Source organism: Eurosta solidaginis, chromosome 4 (assembly GCF_040869045.1).
Source record: "Eurosta solidaginis isolate ZX-2024a chromosome 4, ASM4086904v1, whole genome shotgun sequence".
NCBI classification, from domain to species: Eukaryota; Metazoa; Arthropoda; class Insecta; order Diptera; family Tephritidae; genus Eurosta; species Eurosta solidaginis.
The window spans coordinates 198,768,291-198,795,304 of NC_090322.1; the positions used below are offsets into that span (position 1 = coordinate 198,768,291).

Genomic DNA, 27,014 nt, shown 5'->3' on the forward strand with positions numbered 1-27,014 from the left:
ACGCCCTGTGTCTGCTGGGTGATCTTATAATAACAACCCTGAGCCGAATGTTGGTGTTTCTTACACTTTAACAGGTGCTCAGATATATCCAACAAGCGGTACCGGAAACCATTTTTCATACCTTGCGCCTGAGTGTATGCTGCATTGTACCATAATAACCCTATACATAGGAACCGTATGTATCACGGTTGCCACTTTGAGATATTTCGACAAAAATGGTCCGCCAGTGCCTTTTTTCAATGTTGGTCCTTTTTAGGCATTAGCCGCGAATTTGGTTCTTTTCTGTGTTTTTCACTGCATAAAACTGACAACAAAATATGCTTGACTGAGTGCCCTGTTGATTGCGTTTATTACTATATTTGCTAGCAGTGTATTGCCAGATTCAAAATATTCTAAATCATTAAAATGTAGCATAGCAAAGCCATTCATGGTAGTATGGTGCTTAGGTGGATGTTCAATAAATATAATCGGAGACAGTACTGATTGGAGAAAATATCTGTTATGGGTGAAGAAGTTATTTCGCTTAATAATTTAATAACAACTGCTCACTCAGGAGACGTATGGTAGAAGTTTCCACACTCAGTCTGCGATTTCTTCGAGTTTATATAGATGTGATTTAAAATTAGCTACAATACTTGCAACGGGTAACCCATGATCAGCCAGAGGATGTCCTTGTTTGTTTTCAGCAACGTTTCTTTATCCTATTGTGACGAATATTCACATCACTAAATAAATGCACAACAACAAAAACCTTAAAGCAAGCTACATAAACACCATAATCATCATGTACACACATACATACAAGCAGCAGAGAGATACTCCCAAACGCATGCCATCATCAGCGAAGTCGTACTCATCTATACACACGCATATGGTTACACACTACAAATGCACGCGCGTATGGCTGGTGACCAGGTAGAGGATTCTAGAAGAACAAGCGTCTAGACATTTGGGCAGAGAGTATAAAAGTAGCACAAGCTGAGTAATCAATTAGCAGTTTGATTTAAGCACGCTATCAGTTGCGAAGTGAAGTTTAATTGTGAAGTACTCTCAAAGTAGTCTAATAAAGACCATTTTGCAATACAGAATATTGGAGTGTTTTATTCAACAGTTTAGCGATACGAACGGTACAGGTGTAAAATAAGCGGAGTTTCACTGAATTCGTTACGCTGTCTTCAAGTGCTATCGGCAAACTATTTTAGTATTTTGGTGCAACTCTGCAGTTTGGTGGTACCTGCGGTTGCTCTGTTCGTTCTAAATACTAAAATACTGTAAATACAAAATACTAGTTGCCTCTATGTCAGTCACGCTCTGTGTCTGTTGGGTGATCTTATAATAACAACCCTGAGACGAATTTGTTGGCGTTTCTTTTTCTTTACACTTTAACAGGTGCTCAGATATTACCGACAAGCGGCACCGGATACCATATTTTATACTTTGCGCCTGAGTGTATGCAGTATTGCACCATAATAACCCATTTTCATGTTACCGTATGTATCACGGTTGCCACTTTGAGATATTTGGACAAAAATGGTCCGACGGTCCCTTTTTTCAGTTTTGGTCCTTTTTAGGCATTACCCACGAATTTGGTTCTTTTCTGTGTTTTTCACTGCATAAAACTGACTAAAAAATGTGCTTGACTGAGTGCCCCGTTGATTGCGTTTATCACTATATTTGATAGCAGTTTATTTCCAGCTTAAAAATTGTCTAAATCATAAAAATTTAGCATAGCAAAGCCTTTCGTGCTTATATTGTGCTTCGGTAGATGTTCAATAAATATAATCCGAGACAGTACTGAGTGGAGGAAATATCTCGCTTGATAATTTAAAAACATCTGCACTTTGATGACCGTGATTACCTTTTTAAACCTCATCAGAAGACGTATGGTGGAAGTTTCAGCACTCTATACTGTCAGATGTGATTTACTGTATAGATGTGATTTAAAATTAGCTACAATACTTGCAACGGGTAACCCAAACTATTTTAGTATTTTGTTGCAACTCTGCACTTTGGTGGTATCTGTGGTTGCTCTGTTCGTTCTATATACTAAAATACTGTAAATACAAAATACTGTCTGTCAAAATAAGTCTGTATGTCAGTCACGCCCTGTGTCTGCTGGGTGATCTTATAATAACAACCCTGAGCCGAGTTTGTTGGTGTTTCTTACATTTTCTTTACACTTTAACAGGTGCTCAGATATAACCAACAAGCGGTACCGGAAATCGTCTTTCATACTTTGCGCCTAAGTGTAGGCTGCATTGTACCATAATATGCCATTTACATAGGAACCGTATGTATCACGGTTGCCACTTTGAGATATTTCGACAAAAATGGTCCGCCGGTTTTTTTTAATGTGGTCCTTTTTAGGTATTAGCCACGAATTTGGTTCTTTTCTGTATTTTTCACTGCATAAAACTGACTACAAAATTTACTTAACTGAGTGCCCCGTTGATTGCGTTTATCACTATCAGCCCAATTCTAAACGAAAATTCCGTGTGTTTTTTCCCTTCTCCCATTCCTCGTATTCTAAATAAAAATTCCTTGCGAGTTTTTTCACTTCTCCCTTTCCTCCTATTCTGAACAATGTTCGAAAATGTGGAGACCGGTTATGGTAGAAAAGTAGGTATTATGAATGTGAGGGAGAGGGAGATTTCTCTGCCATTTCATAGGAGTTTTTTCACTAGTTAAATTAAAGGGAATGCATCAAAATAGTTAAAGGAAATTGGTTATTTTAAGAAAGAACACTTATTTGTACAAATTTGTGCTAAAATATGTATTTACATTCTACCACAATATTCTCACTGTTAATACAACAACAACAACAACCACAATATTCTTTAAGTCGAAAAATATATCATAAGCAACGGAAGAGCTCTTCGCATATTTGATGCAGCCATCCAGAATTTGCGCAAGGATTTTTTAAGAAGGCTTAAATAGATTTTAGCATATGGCGAAAGGCGAACTCAACTCGAATTGGCCGCCAGAAAATTGCTTTGCAGAATGAATGCAGGCAACTCCGGCGGATTTGTGTTATCCCGCCGGTCTTCTTCTTATGCTCCTCTGTTGATGTTGCTGTGGCACCAATTCATTACTCATTTCAGTGAATACCACATGAAATGCAATAATGTGCATTGTTTATACCTTATTTCTTAATTTCAAACAAATTGGCAACAATAATTAAACTTTACAATTTTTTAAACAAAATAAGAAATGCGCAACGAAATTTCAATTGACAAACAGCCAAACGAGACCACGATGATCTCCTACTTAGAATAATGTATTAAAAACATTCAAGATGTAGTTCTTAGTATTTAGATGGGGACTTGTGCTCGTCGATTAGAACTAAAGAACGCATATAGACATTTACAATTCTAAAAAATATGTTTTTATGAAAATATGCCGTAGGGTATATTCCACAATATGAGAATTGGTGTTCAGAATATAAAGATCGACGACAAATGTAAGCTACAAAATCATGTGGCGCTATTTCCAATCAGGCATTTCTTCCAAACGCTTTAAGGATATGTGCACATTTATTCTGCGGTCCTATTCAAATGCGCACTATGTTATGTTAATTTGTGGGCTCAGGAGTTAGTTTTTATGTGCCTTTTATATTACGTGCATCTTGCAGTAAGAAACCTCACGCATCTTCTGAATTTTCAAAACTTCGTGTGCATACAGAGCAGTTCGCCGTGAAGGCCATGTAGCTTCAAGTTGATCGAATGGGCAAATAAAAGTGTCGCAAAGTGTAGTGCCGCTAAGTGTGCCCAGAGCTTAAAGCAATCAGAATTCTAACTTTCAACTTATTTGTTTTCTTTTGGAATATCAGACAAAAAAGCCCGAAAAGAGTCAGATATTAATTATGTGAAGAAACAATAATACTTTAAGCAGCATCTAAACGCTTTCTTATTTCCAGATTTGAGGAAATTACGAGAATGATTTACAACTGTGGTGAATTCGAGGGATACCTAGATCCTTACGGAATGAGGGAGGAGAAAAACTTAGAAGTTTCGATGTTGCCATACACATCATATCATGAACGCGACCGAATATTTATTTTCACAGACAAAAAAAACATTACCCTTCCTTTTATAGCAAGATCAAATTATATTCAGCCCCTGCAATAGGGTATATCATATATTTACAGATAAGTTAATATGTCATATATTTAAGAGTATTTAATAATACATTGCTACCGCCGCCGCTTGTATTTAATTGAGCTCCTATTAGAGCAAACAAACTTCGCAAAATTTCCGGCACATTTTTATTACCTCCTTTTTTGCCTCTCGATTCGGACCGAAAAAATATATAGAAATTGTAATTCTAATATATTTTTTGAGAACTTGCCATAGGGTATAATATATTATATTCCACTTACGTGCACACTCAATAACCGTAAGGAGAAATGTATTTATTGAGACAGGCCACATTACTATTAAAAAATTATCACGTTGTCCAACAATACCTCGTGCTCAAGAATACCTCAAACTACCTCAACTTCTACCATCATACACATTGTGTCTTAAGCATCAAAAGCTTGCATTTTTTTAGGCTGGAATTTTTAAGTAAATGGTGGTTTTTGCTACACAAACGAAATATCCACCTTTTGCTAGTGTCTGAGAACATTTTTTTATTTTTATACGTAGGGCCCATTATAAGCACAGTAAAATGAAATACAACATCTTGAAATAACGTAGCATACTTTTAGGTGCTCAGTATCACAAACTGTTACCGGTGTTGCTTGTCATTCTTTTCTGCGGACCTGTTAATATGTTCAGTATTTTACTAAAACGGGCGTCCGCAATTCATTGATAATGACAGTGCAGTGCAGTCAGACGACAGACAACGTGCACACCTTAAATTGCTGATTATGTTATATTTAACTTACTTGCACACTGTTCTCGCATTCCAATAGTCAGTGATGGATCAATTTGTTGCTGCATTTGCATGTTAATTTTTTTGCAGCGCATAACCGCAGGTAGAAAATGCCTTATTTGAGATTACGCGACATAATTTTGTAGCATACATTTAAAGGCAATATATAAGTCATGTACTTTCCATGTCGCCGGTCTTTTTATTCTGAGCTCCTATTAAAATGCTAAATATTCATGTAGTGTTGTTAGTCACGATCATTTTTTTTTTTTTTTTTTTAATGTGTCTAGTTAATGTGTCCAGTAATTGAATTGAAACAATTGCAAAAACTCCGTGGTGCCATAGACCACGCGAACTATTTCGAGGCTCAATTAGGTGCGGTGTGGACACGATTTTAGAACGAATGTGATAATTTCGTTATAGTTTTGATTAAAGCAATGAGAATCTGAACTCAAAATCAGTTGCAAGTCGCGTCTATTTGGAATAGAACACCGAAAGCAGGTTCTAATTACGAAAACATCGAAAGAACCCAGCGAAGACATGATTCTTGTTATATGATTAACTTAACCCATTTTCTCCCGATACTAGATTCCGTGAAGGAAATCGCATGAAATTTTGTGTGGTTGCTATTATAGGACTACTGAACGCTATTTCAGGCTGATAGGTCTCCTGGATGCGACAGGAGAGACTGTTGCAAAAACGCAACGTTGGGGGAAACGCTGTAAAATGTGATGCACTAAAATAATCAAATAAATTCCGAAGTCTAGTCAATAATGATCTTGAAAATGTTTTTAGTTGAAGTAATTTATTTTATAAAGTTAAAAATATTTTTATTTTGTAATTATATTTAAATTTATTTTATAATTATAATTAACATAGCTTTTTCTTACTGTCCAATATTGTATGATATTCATCACAACATTTTGGGTGTATTCTCAAATTGCATTTTTTATATTCATAAACAGTTTGCGAATGGCACATGGCACATCTTTTACTTAGTTGCTTGAAGGTTTCCATACTACATAATCACGGAAGTTAGTGCGAGGAAGATGAAGTGGTCCCTCTGCTTCTTCAATGTCTGATAGAGCACTACTGTCTCGATAAACTTCTTCTTCGCAATATAAAAGCAGAGATAATGCTTTTTCTGTTTTAAAAGCAAGTTGAGACATAGGACGAGTTCCTTCTGATTTACTAACCAAGCAATGAATTTTCCATGCATTAACAGTTGTACTGTTCACTGAATTGGTCCATAGGGGGCACCACCATTTTTTTCCACGAATGCCAACATGGTAGTTAGCTACTGCTATTATGGAGATCTACTCCTCCCATATGTTGAGTATAGTCATTATAAGTCCATGTTTTTTTAACAGTAACTTTTTTTCTCAGTTTTAGACCAACGGTGTGATTCTGTTACAGGATCAACAGTTCTGAAGTTAGACATTACTGTTACTTCAGCATTATCTTGCCATCGAGCTATAAAAAGCTTGTTATTTATTTTGGAACAGTAGTCAAATTCATGTTTCTTGAGGTTTCTGCCAGTTTTGAGCATTTTGGCAGCACCTCTAAGACGATTTGCTCTGACAGTTACAGTCGCTCTAAAAGGTCTTTCGTTCAATAAACAAATAATATGACGAAAAGAAATTATCAAAATAAATAGCATGATGACCTGCATTTGTAACATTTTCCAGCAATGATAGCACGACAGATGCTCCTAAAACTACTTTCTTGTCATATGGTACCATCCGAAATTAAATTCAATACGTTTGGTTTTCTTCCATTTGGGTGCACCGAAATCTTTTTCTGCAGTATGCGCGATGTTTTTTCCAGATCAAGATGGCCCTTCGTCAGGTGTTTCAGATAAATAAGGTGGCGGTGACCCAAGATCTTCCACATCTGATTCAACCTCGACTTCTAGCTTTCCACATACATCCGTCATAGCTGGTACATCTGTTAGCAACTCATTATAATCAATAAGTTCTTCATCACTCACTGTATCAAGATCTGCTGGTGGAATGTAAACAACAGAAGTTATTTTTTTCGAAACAACTTTATCAATTTTCCTTCGTTTAGCAGAAACCGATGTTTCTTCACCTTCCTCCACACTGATGTATTAGTATAGGATTCAATTTGCCCAATTGTTAAAAAACGCTGAAGATTCATTGTTTTCTAATAAATATATTAAAAAGCTAACCAAAATACAAGCAAAAAAACTAACTACCAACAATATTTACCAAAAACGTTGAAAAAGTTCTCCGAAGTGTATTTGCTTAAATTTTCCTTTGCACAATAGGCTAATGTTATATCAAACTGATATAAAAATCAATTTTCGCTCCAAATAAAATATCATAAAAAGCTAAATGTCAAATGCATAGTTTTAGCCAGCGTTGCGTTTTCGTAACACCTACTTTTAACAGCTGATTTTAAATAGAAAACAAAAGCTGAATGGGCAGAAGTTTGACAAACATATAAATTTCATGATTTCTTTTATAAAAATTTTAAACAAAACTAGATTTTTATTTTTTATTTTTACTCAGCCAACAACATAAAAAAATCATTATTTTTAAGACATTTTTCAAACATGTGGTAAATCGATACAAGATCAAGGTAATACAAATTTAAGCCATATCTGTAAAGACCAAAGTCCAAATTTTATTGTAAAGTCGAAAAACTAACAAACACTTTTTATTTCATAAGAGTATTAAAGTCTCGAAGTTGCCGTTGTGAAAACGCAACAGCGGTAGAAAATGGGTTAAGAAGCTGAGCCCTCTCTCGAAATATAAAACGAAACATAGATGCAATTTATTTCCTAGTTTGAAGCATCAATTACAACAGCCAGAGATTGTGAGGATAAATCGGTCCTTACACAAGGAGGGAGTAGGAAGACTGAGAAGGTTCGCTTTTGTCGAACCATAGTATATTAACACAAAAAAACAATAGAAGATATAGCATGATCAAATAAATCTTATTCAGCCCCTGCAATAGGGTATATCATGAGTTTACAGATAAATTAATATGTATCATATATTTAAGAGATTTTAGTAATACAATTGCTTCTCCCGCCGCTTGGGTTTAATTTCTGAGCTCCTATTAGAGTAAACAAGCTTTGCCTCTCGATTCCGACCGAAAAAAATATATAGAAATTGTAATTCTAATATATTTTTTGAGAATTTGCCAAAGGGTATAATATATTATATTCCACTTACGTGCACACTCAATAACCGTAAGGAGAAATGCCTTTATTGAGACAGGCCACACAATTTTATAGCATATTTTAGGGGCAATATATAAATCATTTACTTGCGTTGTCGTCGGTCTGTTTTTTTCTGAGCACCTGTTGAAATGCGCAGTATTTAGCGTTGATCATGGCTTTTTTTTACTACGTCTAGTTAAGTTTTACTTGAAGATGCGGTGCTAGCTACTACGGTTAGGGAATTTAACATCTACTCTGATATCCAAGCGGCTATTAAGGCCTTGAGTTCAACTATAGTGCGATCGAGTGTGGTCTGCGAGTGATGATGAATTTTCGAGTATAATGCAATCAAATATATTTTTTTGATAGCCTTAAACTAAGAGCCTTCAGACCATTTTTCGGCCTACATAATCGTCTTTGAGATCGTCTTACGACAGCCTTAGGTAGCATGTCATTTCAAAGCTTTAAGACATTTTTTTGAAGGACAGCCATGAGCCACGAGAAATATAAAACAAAAAACCCACGCTTATTTATTTCCAGGTTTAAAAGATTTATTACAACAGCCAAGGAGTGTGAAAATCAATTTAAAGGTCACGCTATAAGAATCATGCTCGGTCCTTACGCATGGATGGAATAGGAAGACTTGGAAGGTTCAAAAAAGTCAAACAGTATACTTACACAACAAAGAAAAAATATCACGCCTTCTTCTATAGCAAGATCAAACAAAATATATTGAGCACCTGCAATAGGTTATACAGCCTGCGTTACACAAAATAGTAAATTTGTAGCATACACTTAGGGGTATTTTGTATTGCAATTGTTTCATCTGCCGCTTTCATTCAATTTCTGAGCTCCTATTAGAGAAGTAAAAGTCTGCTGAAGACTTTTATAATACCTTCGACGAAATATGTAGGCACGAAAGACTTCACCCGCGCACATACATAAAATGGGAAACAATTTTTTTTATATTTCCCATGCAAATTTTTTTATATAGTATATTTACACAAACAAACAAAGAAAAAACCAGTTCTATCAAAGCAAGATCAATTTATACTCAGCTGTTGCAGTAGGATATGTGAGGAGCTCCAAAACGCAATAATTACAATCGAACATATTTGAGTAAATTGAGAAATTTTAATGAAAAAGTAATGTACATACTTTTCAGTTGCTATCGTGAAGAAGTTAGAAAGGAGAATATGAATTTATCAAAATCCGAAAAAAAATTGTATGTGCACTAATTGCGTTTTGATATGGAACTCCTCATATAATGCATTCAACGGAGCGTTGTTAATATGTAGCATACATAAAGGAGCATTTCACAAAATCGCTTCCGCTGCTGCTTGTTTTTTATTTCTGAGCTCCTATTAGATTATATATACAAGGTTTGCGAAATTTCCTACTTTTTTTAAATTTCTAAGTAAATTGTGGATCTTGCAGGCTTCCGCTGTACGTTGTATAAATTTTGGGAGCTTCCGCTCGCGCTCGTGTTTAATTTCTGAGCTGCTGCAGAATATACAGATCAGGCTCTTTCTCGGTGTCAGAAGGAAACAAACCTCACAATAGTTTGGGATCAACTTTTGAGCTGTATCTCATTCGAATTTTCGGTTGAAGAAGCAAACTACAAATCTCTATACGATGCCATAAAACAGCTTTTTTTGAATTTATAAAGAATTTAAGTCTGCTGGTTAACCTTATTTAATACTGCAGGGTCAAAAATAAATTTTATTAGGGGGGGGGGGGGGGGGGGGGGTGGTGATTCAGATGATGAATTTTCGAGTATAATGCAATCAAATATATTTTTTGATAGCCTTAAACTAAGAGCCTTCAGACAATTTTTCGCCCTGCATAATATTTCAAAGCTTTAAGACATTTTTTTGAAGGACAGCCATGAGCCACGAGAAATATAAAACAAAAAACCCACGCTTATTTATTTCCAGGTTTAAAAGATTTATTACAACAGCCAAGGAGTGTGAAAATCAATTTAAAGGTCACGCTATAAGAATCATGCTCGGTCCTTACGCATGGAGGGAATAGGAAGACTTGGAAGGTTCAAAAAAGTCAAACAGTATACTTACACAACAAAGAAAAAATATCACGCCTTCTTCTATAGCAAGATCAAACAAAATATATTGAGCACCTGCAATAGGTTATACAGCCTGCGTTACACAAAATAGTAAATTTGTAGCATACACTTAGGGGTATTTTGTATTGCAATTGTTTCATCTGCCGCTTTTATTCAATTTCTGAGCTCCTATTAGAGAAGTAAAAGTCTGCTGAAGACTTTTATAATACCTTCGACGAAATATGTAGGCACGAAAGACTTCACCCGCGCACATACATAAAATGGGAAACAATTTTTTTTATATTTCCCATGCAAATTTTTTTATATAGTATATTTACACAAACAAACAAAGAAAAAACCAGTTCTATCAAAGCAAGATCAATTTATACTCAGCTGTTGCAGTAGGATATGTGAGGAGCTCCAAAACGCAATAATTACAATCGAACATATTTGAGTAAATTGAGAAATTTTAATGAAAAAGTAATGTACATACTTTTCAGTTGCTATCGTGAATAAGTTAGAAAGGAGAATATGAATTTATCAAAATCCGAAAAAAAATTGTATGTGCACTAATTGCGTTTTGATATGGAACTCCTCATATAATGCATTCAACGGAGCGTTGTTAATATGTAGCATACATACAGGAGCATTTCACAAAATCGCTTCCGCTGCTGCTTGTTTTTTATTTCTGAGCTCCTATTAGATTATATATACAAGGTTTGCGAAATTTCCTACTTTTTTTAAATTTCTAAGTAAATTGTGGATCTTGCAGGCTTCCGCTGTACGTTGTATAAATTTTGGGAGCTTCAGCTCGCGCTCGTGTTTAATTTCTGAGCTGCTGCAGAATATACAGATCAGGCTCTTTCTCGGTGTCAGAAGGAAACAAACCTCACAATAGTTTGGGATCAACTTTTGAGCTGTATCTCATTCGAATTTTCGGTTGAAGAAGCAAACTACAAATCTCTATACGATGCCATAAAACAGCTTTTTTTTGAATTTATAAAGAATTTAAGTCTGCTGGTTAACCTTATTTAATACTGCAGGGTCAAAAATAAATTTTATTAGGGGGGGGGGGGGGGGGGTGATTCAGATGATGAATTTTCGAGTATAATGCAATCAAATATATTTTTTGATACCCTGAAACCAAGGGCCTTCAGACAATTTTTCGCCCTGCATAATAATTCAAAGCTTTAAGACATTTTTTTGAAGGACAGCCATGAGCCACGAGAAATATAAAACAACACACGCACGCTTACTTATTTCCAGGTTTGAAGGATTTATTACAACAGCCAGGGATTGTGAAAATCAATTTTTTAGGTTAGGCAATAGGAATCATGCTCGTTCCTTACGTACGGAGGGAGTAGGAAGACTAAGAAGGTTCAAAGTAGTCAGACAGTATACTTACATAAACAAACAAAGACAGCCACGACCTCTTCTATAGCAAGATCAGAAAATTATATTCAGCCCCTGCAATAGGGTATATATCATGCGTTACAAAAAGGAGTTAAATTGTAGCATACTTTTAGGAGTATTTTGTGATGCAATTGCTTCCGCTGCCGCTTACTATTAATTTCTGAGCTCCTATTAGAGTAAGATATGTTTGCTAAATTTTTTTATATAGTATATTTCACAAACAATAAAAAAACCATTTCTATCAAAGCAAGATCAAATTATACTCAGTTGTTGCAGTAGGATGGATATATGAGGAGCTCCAAATGAGGACGCAATAATTATCATCGAACATAGTACAAATACAATTTTTTAATCTGTATTTTAAGTAGGTTAGAGTAATTGCCCTCATACTTTTCAGTTGCTATCTTGAAGAAATTAGAAAGGTGAATATGAATTTATCAAAATCTGAAAAAAATTGTATGTGCACTAATTGCGTTTTGATATGGAACTCCTCATATAATATAATGCATGCAACGGAGCTGCTGCGCATTAATATATAGCATACATTTAGGAGTATTTCACAATGCAATCGCTTCCGCTGCCGCTTGTTTTTTATTCCTGAGCTCCTATTAGATTATACAAGAGTTGCCTAATTTCCGACTTTTTTTGAATTTCTAAGTAAAATTTGGATCTTGTCATGCTTCCGCTGTACGTTGTAAATAGTTAGCATACATTAAGGAGCATTTAAAATACAATTGCTTTCGCAGCCGCTTGTGTTTAATTACTGAGCTCCTGTTAGATTATACAAGGTTTGCGAAATTTTTTTAAAACTTCTAAGTAAAATTTGGATCTTGTTAGGCTTCCTCTGTACGTTCGTTGTCAATATGCAGCATACTTTTAGCAGCATTTTATAATGCAATTGCTTCTGCTGCCGCTTTTGTTTAATTTTCTGTTTTAGATTATACAAGGTTTGCGGAATTTCCGACTATTTTAAAATACCTTCAACGAAATCCCCGCGAAAGACTTCACTCAAGCACATACATAAAATAAAACAAAATTTTTTGATTTTGTCGATGTTATTTGGCTTTTTTCATGTAGTATATTTAGTATATTTACATAAACAAAAGATCAATTGTTGCAGTAGGATATATATAAGGAGCTTCAAATTAAAACGCAATAATTACAATCGAACAGATTCGGGTAGATCGAGAAAATTTTATTTAAAAAGTAATGTCTTAGTACAAATACAATTTCTTTATATGAATTTTAGGTAGGTTCGGCTGCTATCTGGAAGAAATTAGAGAGGGAAATATGACTTTATCAAAATCAGGTCTTTATGTGCGGATTGGCTTATTCTACTGCGATGGACTTTGATTGTACTCGAATTTTCACGCATCTCATGCCTGTTTTATGTGCCCCGTATCCGACTTTTTGTTCGCGGGGTGCTCCGTTTTCCGTGTGGAAAAAAATTCTGCAAAAGAAAAAAAAACATTTATGTTAGTGACTTTTTTTGTACCTAAGATTTGGAAATTTATAAATTTTCACTTAATTTGAATTATGGATGTATATATAAAATGCATCCATAAAAATGTGTTAATAAAGTTAACCAAATGTGGATTCATGAAAGAGGGAAGCTGCAGTGTAGTTGAGAACCGCCATGGAAGAACTACCTCCTAAATCCGCATATGTTTTAAAGTCAGAATATGAGTATGTAACTACTCAGCAAGGAAAATGTCTAGTTCTGAACTGGTGCACTTCTAGTGGATTCGGAGCCAGTACTAGTTCGCCTTCAATCTCTCATTCATACTTTCAACCGGCAATTTTAACCTTTTCTAGTTCCAAATAAGCTTCTATCGAGAAATAGTTTTTATCTGGTAATTTAGGTCTAGTTCTGAACCAGAAATTTAGGTCACTCCTACAGAGCAGATATAGACGAATATATAATTAAAATAATGACAGGCTTTAAGAAGAGTCAACGAATGTTGGATGGAAGTCAACAGCGATCTCACTGATGAACTGTCGAATAGACGTTTGATGGTTTGGCAACTATCGGCTACAGCTAGCACTACTTCAAATTTAAAGAACGAAAATAGGTTCTGGTTTCGGATAAGGCTTTTCAGTTTGGCCATTAAATAAATTTTTGGTAACACTATGGAATCATTAAGCCTATGAGAAGTACTCACGGACAGTTTAACCTAACATCACCTCTAAAATATTGTGTTGTGGTCGTGTACTGTACTCGCGATGTCAAGGCCCCAGCTACTAAGGGCGGCATAGTTGCTAGATCTTCAGGCAGCTATTAAGCGAGGCGATAGAAAACTCGTAGTATATATATGCCAAGAGGACGGAGCTTTTTTATTTTCTATGTACACATTCAGTCTGTGTGAGGTTTTTATCAATCGAACCTAACCATACGAAATATTATTTCGCCGGTCGAGAAGTGATCAGAAATCTGGCCTTTGATCAATGTCTTACCACACTTGAGCCGAAAGCGAATAAAGCCGTTTGTTTATAGTGCTCAGAAGCTTTACATACTATTACCGGTGTTATCAAATTTAGTTTTAACTTTCACGAATTCACTAAATCATGACGGTGTGTACATTCACGACGTTATTTGGTGGCGCAAAGAGAGCTTTTTTCAATTTTTCTAGTCTCAAAATTCTTGCTTCTGTTCGAAAAGTAATCGTAGCTCCCTTTTTGAGTTGCACACAATTTATCATTAATAAGCGAACGCCCTTATATAATACGAATATTATTTCATACAGGGAAGTTTCGGGTTTAACTGCGTTAAAATTAATTTGACCCTCAACATGAAAACGATAATTTAAGAAAGAAATTTTGGTGGTTGGCTAGCATACTTTTAGTTACAAAATTCATTGAAAGTTTTTCTTCAAATATGAAAAAAAATAAATAAATTAACGAAGTTTGTTAAAAATTGCCACGACTATCTTAGTATTCGCTGCTGTAGATATTAGAGTTGGCAGAGCCCCTATTTTTAACTAAAAATAAGATCGGTGGCTGTCACTTGTAAGTCGCAGCGAATTTTATCCTTGGCTGTCACTGAACAGTGATTGCAAGGTCATATGGTTAATATCGAAAATCACAATGGGTCGGTTTATTGCTGTGCTACTCGGCTGGAGAGACTGGGTCCAATTAGCACTCTAGGTGCCAATAGTTTCAATCACAGCCCTCGTCACAGCAAAGCGATTAGTGATGATTAGATGTCACAGTTATGTGTGTGTGTGTCAGTTTGTATAGCGACTTTGAAGCATTAAATGGCCCAATCGCAGTATTCTGAGATCTTTAATAATACTTAGCTCCAGTACAAATAAAATTGTTTCTGTTACGACTGTTGTGGTTGAGTGTGTAATTTGCATTACAGGAAAGCCTGATCGCTAACGGGGCACAGGTGACGTCACAGTCAGTCATTCACGGTAATTTCCTGTGATTTATTGTGATATTTCATTCACTGGGAAAAAACACAGCTGCATGAATTCTATCAACTTTTTTTCTACTCCAATTAAATTTTTTAAACATCGAGCACAATCTTCTGCAGGGATGCACCTTAACGTTAAGCTAATCGTTTATCAAAAAATGTCCACCGTTCCCGTTGAAACACTTCGAAATATTATCGATAAAGAAATTATCAAGATAAATTGTATCTCGTTTTTAACCGAAACGAAAAGCATTCGTTAACGTTAAAAACGTTAACAAAAACGTGATAATTTATGTTTGAATTGTGCTGGCAATGCTATAGCCATGGTGAAGCCGTAAGGTGGTAACAGCGAGCGGACATACACGCAAACTCCATGTATTTTGTTTGTTAATGCTTTCACCTTTAATGACTCCGCCATCAATCAGCTTTGCCAGCATAGTTTGAAATTAATAATCAACATAAACGATTTGATTTCGTTTTGATATGGCAGAAAACGAAACAAAATCATTTCGTTAATTTGACGTTCTTAACGTTAATAAACGAAACGAAATGACTTTGTTTCGTTTATTAACGTTAATTATCGTAACGAAATGATATCGGTTCGTTGGTTAGGCATGCCTGATCTTCTGCTATCACGTCCGACTAAAGCCCACACACTATCTATTGCCGTCTTCCAGTGAGTTTTACAGCTCCGCCTCACGCTCAATTCTCACGGGAATGCTCTAGATCATTGAGACTTGAAAAGCAAATGTCGTGAAATTTTCGCACACGTGAAATGTGATAGCAGAAGTCGCCGCTGTTTTTCATTTAACTCATACGGCGAAAGGCTAAGCAGCGACATCTATTTTTGAAAAAGTAGCTTTATTAAAGGCCGCGTTGCCAACCTAAAAAGAAGTAATTAACAAATTATCTGGCTCACAAATTGAACCAGACTTTTATCTGGATTTATCTGGCTCAAATCGTTGTTGTTGCATTTACATGCAAAATTATTTATCTGGCTCAGGATTTTGCCACCGGATGACAGCATATGATTCCACATTGCATTTATGTTCCCTATCGTTTAAAGATCACCATATAACTGTAAAGTAACAGCACAAATGCCGCTGTAAAGGCGAAAAAAGTTCAAAGTATTTACGCCGCTGGCTACAAATCTCGTCAGATGACTGCACTCACTACCACTCACCTCATATCCTCTACTTTATATCTAGATTCAGTTTCCTTCCTATTACTGACTCGCTTCTAACTGCGCTTTCGATTTCTTCTTTTTCTATTTTTTGCCTACTATGCAACGCGTTTGTCGGTGACGGCTTCGACTTTGAAGTTGTTCAAGTGCTTTTTGGCATGAATTTCCTGCTACTCTGTTGTTACAAACTATAAATGCTTATTGCACTTCAAAATCAACAAAACAACAACAACAGTGTTGTTAACAACGAAAGGCACTAACATTTGGCCGAATTTATGTTGCAATAAAAAATGTTGCAGTTAGAAAATTTGAAGTTGAAAACTGCACTAAACGTAGGGTTACTTAGATTTTCCATATTAAGCTGGATGCTAAAAATGTTAAGACAAACGAGGGTATGTATATACATTACATATATATTTTTCTATACCTTCTAGATAATATATATCCACAAACATAGCGATACATAAGCTGCAATCGTTTGTTATTCAGCTGCAAAATACATACCAACCGGGTAGCAGAACCACGAAAAACCAAAAAATTTTTCAGCGGAGCGCACACGTACTCGTTAAGTGCATTTTCACTGAAAGCATGTATTTGTGAAGCTTCAGGGTTTTCTGTGTATACTAATACTAATAAATCTGAAACACTGGAAAAAATTGTCAAAAATTAATGCCAGCTTTGAGAGACCAATAACTTGTACCCCTTTAAGACTTAAACAGATAAAGAAATCTCTAAAAAAAAACTTTGAAAGAGGCATTTAAGGTATACATAGGTAAGGTTATAGCGAAAAGACGATGGGGCACACTTAGGCCAGCTGGCCCGTTGTAATACCACAGAATGGGCTAATGGCTCTCTTCTTTTATGTAAAAAAAAAAGAAAATTCAAATAAAGAGTTCGAAATTTCATTAAATTTTCTTAAAAAATTTTGGAATTGGTTTGCATAGTTTTGGTTACAAAATGCATTAATGTTTTTTATTGAAATACCGCAAATAAAAAAGAACTAATTTGATGAAATTTCATTTAAAAAAAATTCCACTGCTATTTTTCTGTTCGCTGCTGTACACCTGGTTTGCTCCGCTACGACCACCTTAAAGTAATGGCCCCACTATGTTCACAACTATTTAGTTTCGCCTGGATCAAACAATGGCTGGACATTCAAGCATGAGATGAATCAATGACTTCACCCCATCATGTAGATCTTGCAAGACCCACATGATCCTACACTTAAAATTGTTCAGGTACTCCAAGAACACCCTCAGTGACACCACATAGTGATTTAATCGCGGAAAATACCGCTGGGAAGGCGCTGCAATAAACGGAAAGCTGAATCTTACGGTTTACGTCAAGCTCCTAACTGAAATCCCCTCAATAACTTGCCCGTCCAACTTTTACCCATGTGCGAATTTGTTTACTACCCCGCTGCTTTATATGAGTCTTTCCGCAGTCCTCTCTTGAGGGAATGATAAGGTTTTCCGCAGTCCAATTCAAATACGCTATACCCCATATCAATAGCTATGAATTAGTGAATAGATTTATTGCACATATCTCTAGTGCAATAGTATATAAGGCCTCTGTAGTGAAACGAGGTAACGACTTTGCGAATCCTTACGTATCGCTAGCAAACAAATATGATGAATGTCAAAAAAATATATTTGTGATACAAAATTTGTTGCAAAGCGGTTACAAAGTTCTACGCCAGGTCTTGTATTATAGTGAGTATTTTTTCACAACTCAGCAACAAAAGATCATGACTACAAGTATTTCTCGTTTTCCGACGCTTTTGCCTTAAGTGCCGCACTTTAAACATAAACCTAATTTAGTATTTGCCATCTTTTTTTTTTTTTTTTTGTTAATGTAGTTGTTTTTATTTTGTTGCTCTTACAATACCACATCTCTTTGCACTTAACTTCTTAGGCACAACTTTTCTCATTTGTTGTTGTGGCGTCTTTTGCGAATGCAATTTCCTGTAAGCGAATTTCCTAGGCGAGCAATTTTTTCCGCCAACACTTTTTGACAAGATTTTTATGGCGCTCTCTTGCAAAAGTCAAAGTACAATTTTCCGCGCTAAAAATACAAAAACAAAAAAAAAAACAGAATATTAATTTAACTTCGCAAAAAAATGTTGCTACGTGGTCCCACCACAACCATTAGGCGCCACAAAAGTTGAATCGACCCTATTTTTTAGCTTACTACAAAAATTAAATAGAAAATTTATTGCTGGGCGCGAAAGCAATTATTGCAATTATTTATTGTTATTGCAATTTTGTGTGTTTCAGTAGTAATTCTACAGCAAAATTTAAATTTTTAGATTTTAGGAATATTTTGGGAATAAGATTGAATAATACAAGCACAAATAAATTAAAGACTGCGCCCAGTACCCGTATCCTGTTATACGATCAGTGATCGAAATCCATTTTTTTATCACAATAGCTCTGAAATTGTGCATCTTTAAATGGCATAATGCTCACGATGGGCATACTAACTGGACACTGCCTTCTGCTTTAAGTTAGGCCTCCTGCGCTGGTCAGTTCAAGGCTCAGGGGTGGAAGAGTTGCCAGATCTCGAGGGAGCAATTAAGCCAGGTTCTAGAAAACGTCTTGTATTTGCCAAGAGGACGAAGTCGTTCTATAACATAAGTCCTGACTCCTGATTGGAGTTTTTTATTTGGTCGTCAAACAAATTCTGGTAACACTATGAAACATTTTTATTGCAGGTCATTCGCATTTTTGTTACTAATAATGCCCATATGACCGCGAACCCTCCTCCACATTTATTTATTTATTTATTTATCTCGTATTAATCTAGAAAATGTGAACATTTTCATACAGATTACAAGAAAAAAAATAGACACACAGTTATTTAATCGTAAAAACTAAAAGTTACCTAAAAGTTTACGTATATAAGTCATTTAATATCGATTTAAACATATGTTTTGTGGAGGAAAAGTCCAGACCCACAGGATTTGAAAGCATATTAAACTCTTTTAAAGCTCTTGAAATTGGAGCATTAGACGCGTAATTTGTTCTAACCGTGTCCAGCCAGAAAGTATCGTGATTGCGTAGACTCCTCTGTGGGATATTGAAACAAATTCTGGCCAGCAGAAATGGGCAGTCAATCGCTCCACTTATCAAGTCGAAAACAAAGGTGAGAGACAGAATAGAACGTCTGCTGTTTAACGATTTTAGGCTTATAAGCAAACAGTGACTACTGTAAGAAGGAATCGGGTCATTGAAATGCAACGACCGTAGGGCAAAGCGAACAAAAACTTTTTGCACACGTTCAAGCCTGGTAATGTGACAATTATAGAATGGCCTCCAGATAAAGACGGCGTATTCTAATTTAGACGGCACAAGGGAGGTGTATAGTAATTTTAATGTGTAAGGATCGGTAAAATCGGAGCTAAATCATTTGATGAAGGCAAGTGTTGAATATGCCTTCGAAATTATGTAATTCAAATGGGTTTGAAACAGAAATTTACAATCGAATACAACACCAAGATCAGTAATTTCACTTAAAGTGGATAATCGAAGACCATCGATTTTACACCATGTGGGTAACGGACAGCTGGTTATATCATTGATGAAAATTACGAAGAGAAGCGGGCCCAGTATGCTACCCTGTGGAACCCCAGAAGTCGCAATGAAAGGATCAGATGATGCCCCATCAACCGTAACCACACATTTACGAGTGGAAAGATAGGATTCAAGCCATTTTAAAAGAGTGGAATGAAATCCTAGAGCTCTCAGTTTCAATAATAAAATTGTGTGGTTCACCTTGTCAAAAGCTTTTGAAAAGTCAGTGTAAACTGAATCAACTTGAAGGCGATTTTGAAACGCAGAAATGCGAGGTTTGAGACTGTTGAGCGACCTTTAACAAAACCGTGTTGTTGAGCGGATATCAAGTGTTTTACCGCAAAATAAATTTTATTTTTAACTATAGCCTCAAATAGTTTTGAGACTGAGGATATCTTTGAAATTGGCCGATAATTCGCAATATTGTTCTTATTACCACTAGAAGGCGATTTTGAAACGCAGAAATGCGAGGTTTGAGACTGTTGAGCGACCTTTAACAAAACCGTGTTGTTGAGCGGATATCAAGTGTTTTACCGCAAAATAAATTTTATTTTTAACTATAGCCTCAAATAGTTTTGAGACTGAGGATATCTTTGAAATTGGCCGATAATTCGCAATATTGTTCTTATTACCACTTTTAAACACTGGAGTGATAGAACTGACTTTCCACGCATCAATAAAAAACACTCCTCGTTCAAGTGATTTATTGAACAGAACTAACAATGGGGAAGCAAGGGCAGAACATTTTTTTAATAGGTATGAAGACAACCCATCCACATCGGTTTTAGTAGACATCTTCAGTTGTCGGATTCCTTCTTCTATATCAGCGAGCGTTAGGGTTAGCGATCCAAAATTTATTGGGGAATTTATGTTCGTGTGACACACCTGATTAAAGTCAGTGCCAACTTCGAAGTTTGACTTGAAGAAATCAGCAAAGAGATTAACAGCTTCAATAGTGGAGTGCGCTTTGGTCTCATTGAGATAGACAACAGAAGGTATACTCGAACACGAATTGACATATCTCCAAAATGATTTCGAGTTTTGCTTTATATCCGATTCGAACTTACGAGTATAATTACGCTTCAAGTCCCTGTTCATGGATTTAAATTTACTTGAATAAAACAGAAATTTCTCTTTATATATAACAGATTTGGATAATTTAAACTTCTTGAAATATTTGTTTCTTAAATTCTTAAGTTTTAACAATCGTTTTGTATACCAAGTTATTTTATATCTGGGTTTCTTAAGGATTGGGATGTGCTTAACGCAGATCTCACCTAACTTATATTTAAAGATTTCAAAGCAGTTGGCGACATCAACGTTGGAAAATATTGAATTCCAATCAATGGCATCAACTGCAAGGTTAATCATATCGGCATCCATTCGACTGAAGCAGAAATTAGTAACTTGTTCATCATAATGAACCGAATTAAACTCATAGAATTCGACCTTTAAAAGGAGTGGTATATGATGAATGCCAGGAGTAGATAAAGGATCAAGTTATTCAAATAAAGAAAAATGTACATTATCGTTGACAAAAATTAAGTCTAAAATGCCAGAAAGCCGGTTTCGAAAACCATTTATCTGAGAAAGGCCGCAACTGGATAAGTTATCAACCAAGTAGGATTCAGATATACTATTTACGTTATTTGCATATAGCTCATTACTATCATCAATATAAGACCAAACAATATTGCCCAAGTTGAAGTCACCCATGACACAGATACTGTCATTATTATGACTAGATGCTACTGCTAAAATATTGTCCACGTGTGCTCGGTATAGCATATCGTTGTTTGTCGGAGGAATATAAGAAGCGCAGATTAAAATGTTTGAAACGCCTTTTACTGCCACGCAGAGCTAATCCAATAGTGTATCATCATTCTTCAATGTCACGAGTGACGAGCGAAATTTTCGATTAACTGCTATAAGAACACCTCCGCCTCTACTGTGACCAGTTTTAATATAATCACGGTCCTTTCGAAACACATTGTATAAATTCGAATCGAAATATTCATTATCTAAGAAACTCTCGTTTAGCCACGTCTCAAAGAACAAAAATATCATAGTCCAGGTGCGAGCTCAAGGCATACAGCAGCTTAGATTTGGTTCTCAACCCAGAAACATTTTGATAATATATTTTTAATTTATTGGAAGAATTGTTAATAACGGAACTGGTTATTTTGTTGTGTTTAGCATCCAATATAGTGTGCTGCCTAAACTAAGGCCTATACCTAAGCAACGTTCACCTTAACAAATTATTAAACTAAAAACTGTTTCCATTAAATAATCTTTCATTCCACCAGTTATGCGCAATTACTAAATCTACAAAAGTTTGCGCGTGCATACACAAAAATTTTAACAATGAAATAATTTGAAATTTACAGTGAAAAACGCATAAGCGAAAAGAAAACTAAACAATAACAATTTCTGCTTGTCCTGTAAGGCACACCCACAAATGCATTCACCTGCATACATATAAATGAAACAAGCTTTGTATTTTGCAAAATTTTCCAACATTGTCCACATTTATGACTGAAATTGTTGCATATTTGCAGGCGCTTTGCAAACAATCGTACGTATTGGTAGTACAATTTCTATATACATAAACTTGGCGGAGAATGCAAATTCACATGATCAGACAAATATTACCCAAGCTCATAAGCTATTATATCTATTATTTTCATATATGAACTTCGTATTTTGGATAGTCGCCAAAAAATTTGCTCCTTATATAAGGCTGATGTCGTTAGTATATTCATAATATTGGACTTGTGATAATATACTACATGATTGAACAAAGTGCAGGGAATACAAATGTCTACAAAAAAGGAATAAAATCACGAAGGCAGCACTGGCTAAGTTTTGTTCTGTCTGCCCACACATTATATTAATCGACAGATTATTATCAGAAAGAATAATTATTTGGCCTATCTTGCTACAAAACGGCCAAGTTATCCCAGGCGGTTAAGCGCTAACTGTGATTGTTGCATGCATGCATATTTACATGTCTTTTACAGTTTTCACAATTGTTTGCTGTTAGATATTCGTTTCGAAAACAGTTACACTTATTAAACTTATATTGTATGGATGGAAATGTATGTAATAGCAAATTTCCGGACAATTGGTTGTGGAATATACCCTGTGAAAACGAAGGCTCAAAAATCCTTTTTATTATTTTTCAATTTCTTTCATTTATCTGAAATTAGCCCGGAACCGTAGTATAAAAGGGTATTGCGCTTGCTTGATATACGTCTTTGTAAGCTTAAGCTTACCGAGGAATATAGAATGTAAGCGTAAATGTAATGTAATCGCTACTCTGTAGCATAATGTGGAAGCAGTGTTCATGTTGCATTGATATGAGCGAAATCAGACAGCAAATCATGGCTAATAAAAGAAAGGAAAGGATAAGAAATGACATGTTACAGGTGTGTTACTGACGAGATATAGACGAGTTATTTATTTGTTATCGAAGTTTTATAAATTTTTGTCGTCAACAAAGTTTATCGATATGTAAACAATAAGGTTATCGATTTACTATAAACAAGTTTTCGATTTATTATTGAAGTTATGAATTGAAAAATGTATCGATGTGTTAATAAAACGCTGCCATTTTTTCATTGGCGTGTTACAGATTTGTCATCGAACGGAATGTACGAATGTGGCGTCGTTTCATTTGTGCCGTTGTGATTATCGTGATGTCCTAAAAAAAATTAGATCAATCATGGCTTATTACTGTCTTTGGCGTCTCAAGTTTGTTTAAGTACTTCTGTAAGTACTCATATGCCATTTGTCATTGGAAGGACTCACCTTAAAGTAGAGCACTCATTTACATAGATCACAGGGGCACTGAATCATTTTTCGTTTATATAACAGCTCATTTTTGCTAGTAAGAATGTTTCCTATGTTGCTCAACCTAACTTTAAGTGTACGTCATTACTGCGGTATTACTTTAAGAAATGCCGCAAATTTTAAGATTACTATTACAAAACTATTTTTGGAATAAAATGGGCCTTATATCAAATAATTAAAAAAAAAATGGTAACGCATACGCACCCCGGTACCCGTCTTTTCAAATGACATTTATATCTTTGCGTGTTTTTTTTTTTTAAATAAAACAACGTGCTTATTCGATTGATTATTAAAACATATTAAGTATAAATCATCTCATGTTTTATAAAATAGAAAGTACGCAATCAAACCAGATATTTCAAAACTAACTTACTTGAGTAAGTTAACGTGTTCACAGACAAACGGAAGGACGGGCATGGCTAAATGAATTAGTTGTTTCACTCGTAATCATTTTGATATGTCAAAAAAGTCTATATACTCTTGAGTCTCATACCAATCCCAAAGAAAGCCAAGAAATTCGAAACCGATCTCATAAAAGTTCAAACTCGACAAAACGACAAAAAAACAGCTCTGAATATCCTCTACTGAATGATATCTCGAAAATAACTACGTAATGATCCTGAGTATACAACTGGGTATATTAAACTCCATTCCACACAAAATTGTACTTGCATTTTATAAAATTGTGCTTGCTTAAGCCAAATAACCAATAATTGGCAGTAGCATTTAAATCGAATTCCATTCCAATTAGAATCTTCGGCGGACAAATTTCAGTAGAAGCAGACAGAGTTTCGTTCATGCCACGGATTTGTTTCTTTTTTTTCGAGAATCTCACTCCCACATGTCAATATCTTGCACACATAGAGAGACAGCAGAATTATTTCGAACGGTTGAGTGAGCCGCAAACGCGTTAGCCAAAAAAGACAAATGCTACACATTTGTTTGTTAGGATATTTGTATTTGTAGTCGCATTCGCCTCATTTGTACCTCGTTTGTCGCATCTGTGGTAGACACAAAAATGGGCGATAAATCTTTTGTGGTGCCACTGCAATTCATAGTCGAATTTTTAGCGGTAAAATATTTGCTAGTTGCTGCCGCCTGGAATTTTGTTTATAACTTTAGTTGTATAACAAATTTGGTCGTGTAGCACTTTAATTGAACGAGGATGTTTCGTTAGACTATTCTTTATGCTGTACGTTATTACTTTTGTTCATTGAACCATTCTAAACATATCGTTTGCCGGTTGACCAAGTGTGCTTATCGATTAACAACTAATGAATATTTTCAAAGGTTTGATGTGCTGTTTATTGTTGTTGTTGAAATAAAACAAATAGTTATCTGTTAATTTATTTTTGTTTGCATTTGCTGTTTTTATTTTTATCTTTTCAAATTCAGATCAGATCTTCTTTTTTTGTTCGTTTTTGTGTGTTTAAATATATTCTAGGTATTTTAGCAAACTTAAAGATGTGCGCTTTTTGGTTGTTATTCTTTAATCACTCAACAAAGGAGTGCTTATAAATAAAATATTAACTAGATATACCTTTCAAATCAATTAGTTTAATTGAAGATGATTAAATATAAATAGAAAAATAAATGAACTTTTTAACTAAAGTAAAATATCTATGTATATTAAGTATATGGGTGACCGAGCTTTTCCGGCAAGATCCTTCCTTTTATATTATAGGCGATTACCCTATTTAACTGAAAAATGTTTGATTGAAAAACTCCAGCAACTAAGGATTAAATTTTGCGTACCTATTTGGGGCCATCCCAATCTCAATTTTATTGTTTGGCTAATATTTTGATTTTTTTTTAATTAAATAAATTGAATTAATCAGCCCTAGCACGAACTTTCTTTAAGCAAATTGTTCCCTAAATTTACAGCAAAGCAAAAACAAATTGGAAAATATTGCTACTGCTTCGCTTGTCTGTTAGGTTAGGTTGAACTGACCGGTCAATAAACACCTCATATAGACTGAATGTGTCCATACGGTTACCAGAATTTGTTTGACGACCAAATGGAAAACCCCAATTAGATACCAGGATATATGTAATAAAACAACTTCGTCATATTGGCAAATACTAGATGTTTTCTAAGACATAACATAATTTCTTTTTCAAAATCTGGCAAAATCTGAGGCCCATAGTACCTAAAACGTTTCCTCTCTCAACCCACACATTCTACATCTGTTGTTACTGACTAGCCCTAAGTTATAAGCATGTGAGTCCAAATTATCTTAGAAATTTATCTTAGAAATTTTGCTGCCCCGCTCTTCTGCTTGATGGATCTTATGCAACTCCTGTTCCCTTTGGATTTCTCCCAAGCAGACTGGGACGTCTACCGTAAATTCGGCGTGTGCTGCACCTACCTTTGTCTACTCATCATACATACATAGGTGTCACAAATTCAAGTTCTTAAGGACAATTCATATCACTCCCATTCCTATTTATATGCTGTTCCATTTACAATTGGATGCCTATTTACTAAGCTGATTTATTTACCTGAATAATGTACGGTAGTTTTAGCTGCAAACCAAACTTTGTAATTCATGGCATTACCATAGGCCACAGTAATATTTAATGTTTGTCTTGCAATTAACCTCACTTCTTTCGATTGAACATTATGTTAATATGCGCCTTTGTATTAACGTACGCATTTTATTTACCACAGTCATTGGCCTGCTACACAACACTTACTACAGTGGATCAGAACTTGGGTCACATGAAAGGCGACCAAGATTGAACATTTCGGATACCTTAATATTCCTCAAAACTTTAAATTAAGTCTGGGTAGAAGTTTGTTAGTTTTCGGCTTTGTTCTCAGGCAGTTGTAAAACTCTAGTTAAGGGTTATGGTGCTAATTTCTTCCGCTTAGTTTGTGTTTTCCTGTATGTTTGTACGCATTACCTTCTTCTTCTTCTTCTAGCGATAAGGAGACTACCCGCAGATTTCGGAAAGTATCGATGTTTATACTCCTTTGCGTGTGGTACGCTTCAGAAAATAACACCGTTGAGGTCGGAAATATGTGCTGTAGCGCGCAATTTATTGTATGGCTACCAAACGGAAAGCAGGATATAGGTAACAAATCGTAATTTCAGTTAGCTACAACTCAATATTAAGACTCTCCCGCCTAATTTTCTCTTCTTTTTATCCTTATTTTTTCTTCCACTTCTTCTTTCCCTTCTTTTATTTTTCTCTCCCTCTGCCTTTCCCTACCCGCATTTCCTTCCTTACCACTTCTTTTTCTGAAATGCCAACCCTCCTACAGCTATTTACTTACCCAAACTTCATCATATTTAAGATTTTCTAGAATACATCGGACCCTAGCCCATTCACAGGAAAGGAAAATTACTCAGATATTAATACATTCGAAAGACTACCTCAGTGCCAAATTTTTAAAATCGCACCATAAAGAAGATTTATTAGAGTTTTCACATATTAACCTATTAAGAGGT

The 27,014-nt window shown here is 35.3% G+C and overlaps 1 protein-coding gene and 1 long non-coding RNA gene across 11 annotated transcripts in view; one reads left to right on the plus strand and one right to left on the minus strand.

The window, feature by feature from the left end:
* Positions 1–27,014, plus strand: part of kek5 (kekkon 5) — a 780,906-nt gene that overhangs the window by 712,205 nt on the left and 41,687 nt on the right. The window lies entirely within an intron of this gene.
* Positions 12,533–27,014, minus strand: part of LOC137250875 (uncharacterized) — a 407,751-nt gene continuing 393,269 nt past the window's right edge. Inside the window, exon 4 of the long non-coding RNA XR_010953109.1 lies at positions 12,533–12,987. This is a non-coding gene — a long non-coding RNA (uncharacterized lncRNA). The remainder of the gene's footprint in view (positions 12,988–27,014) is intronic.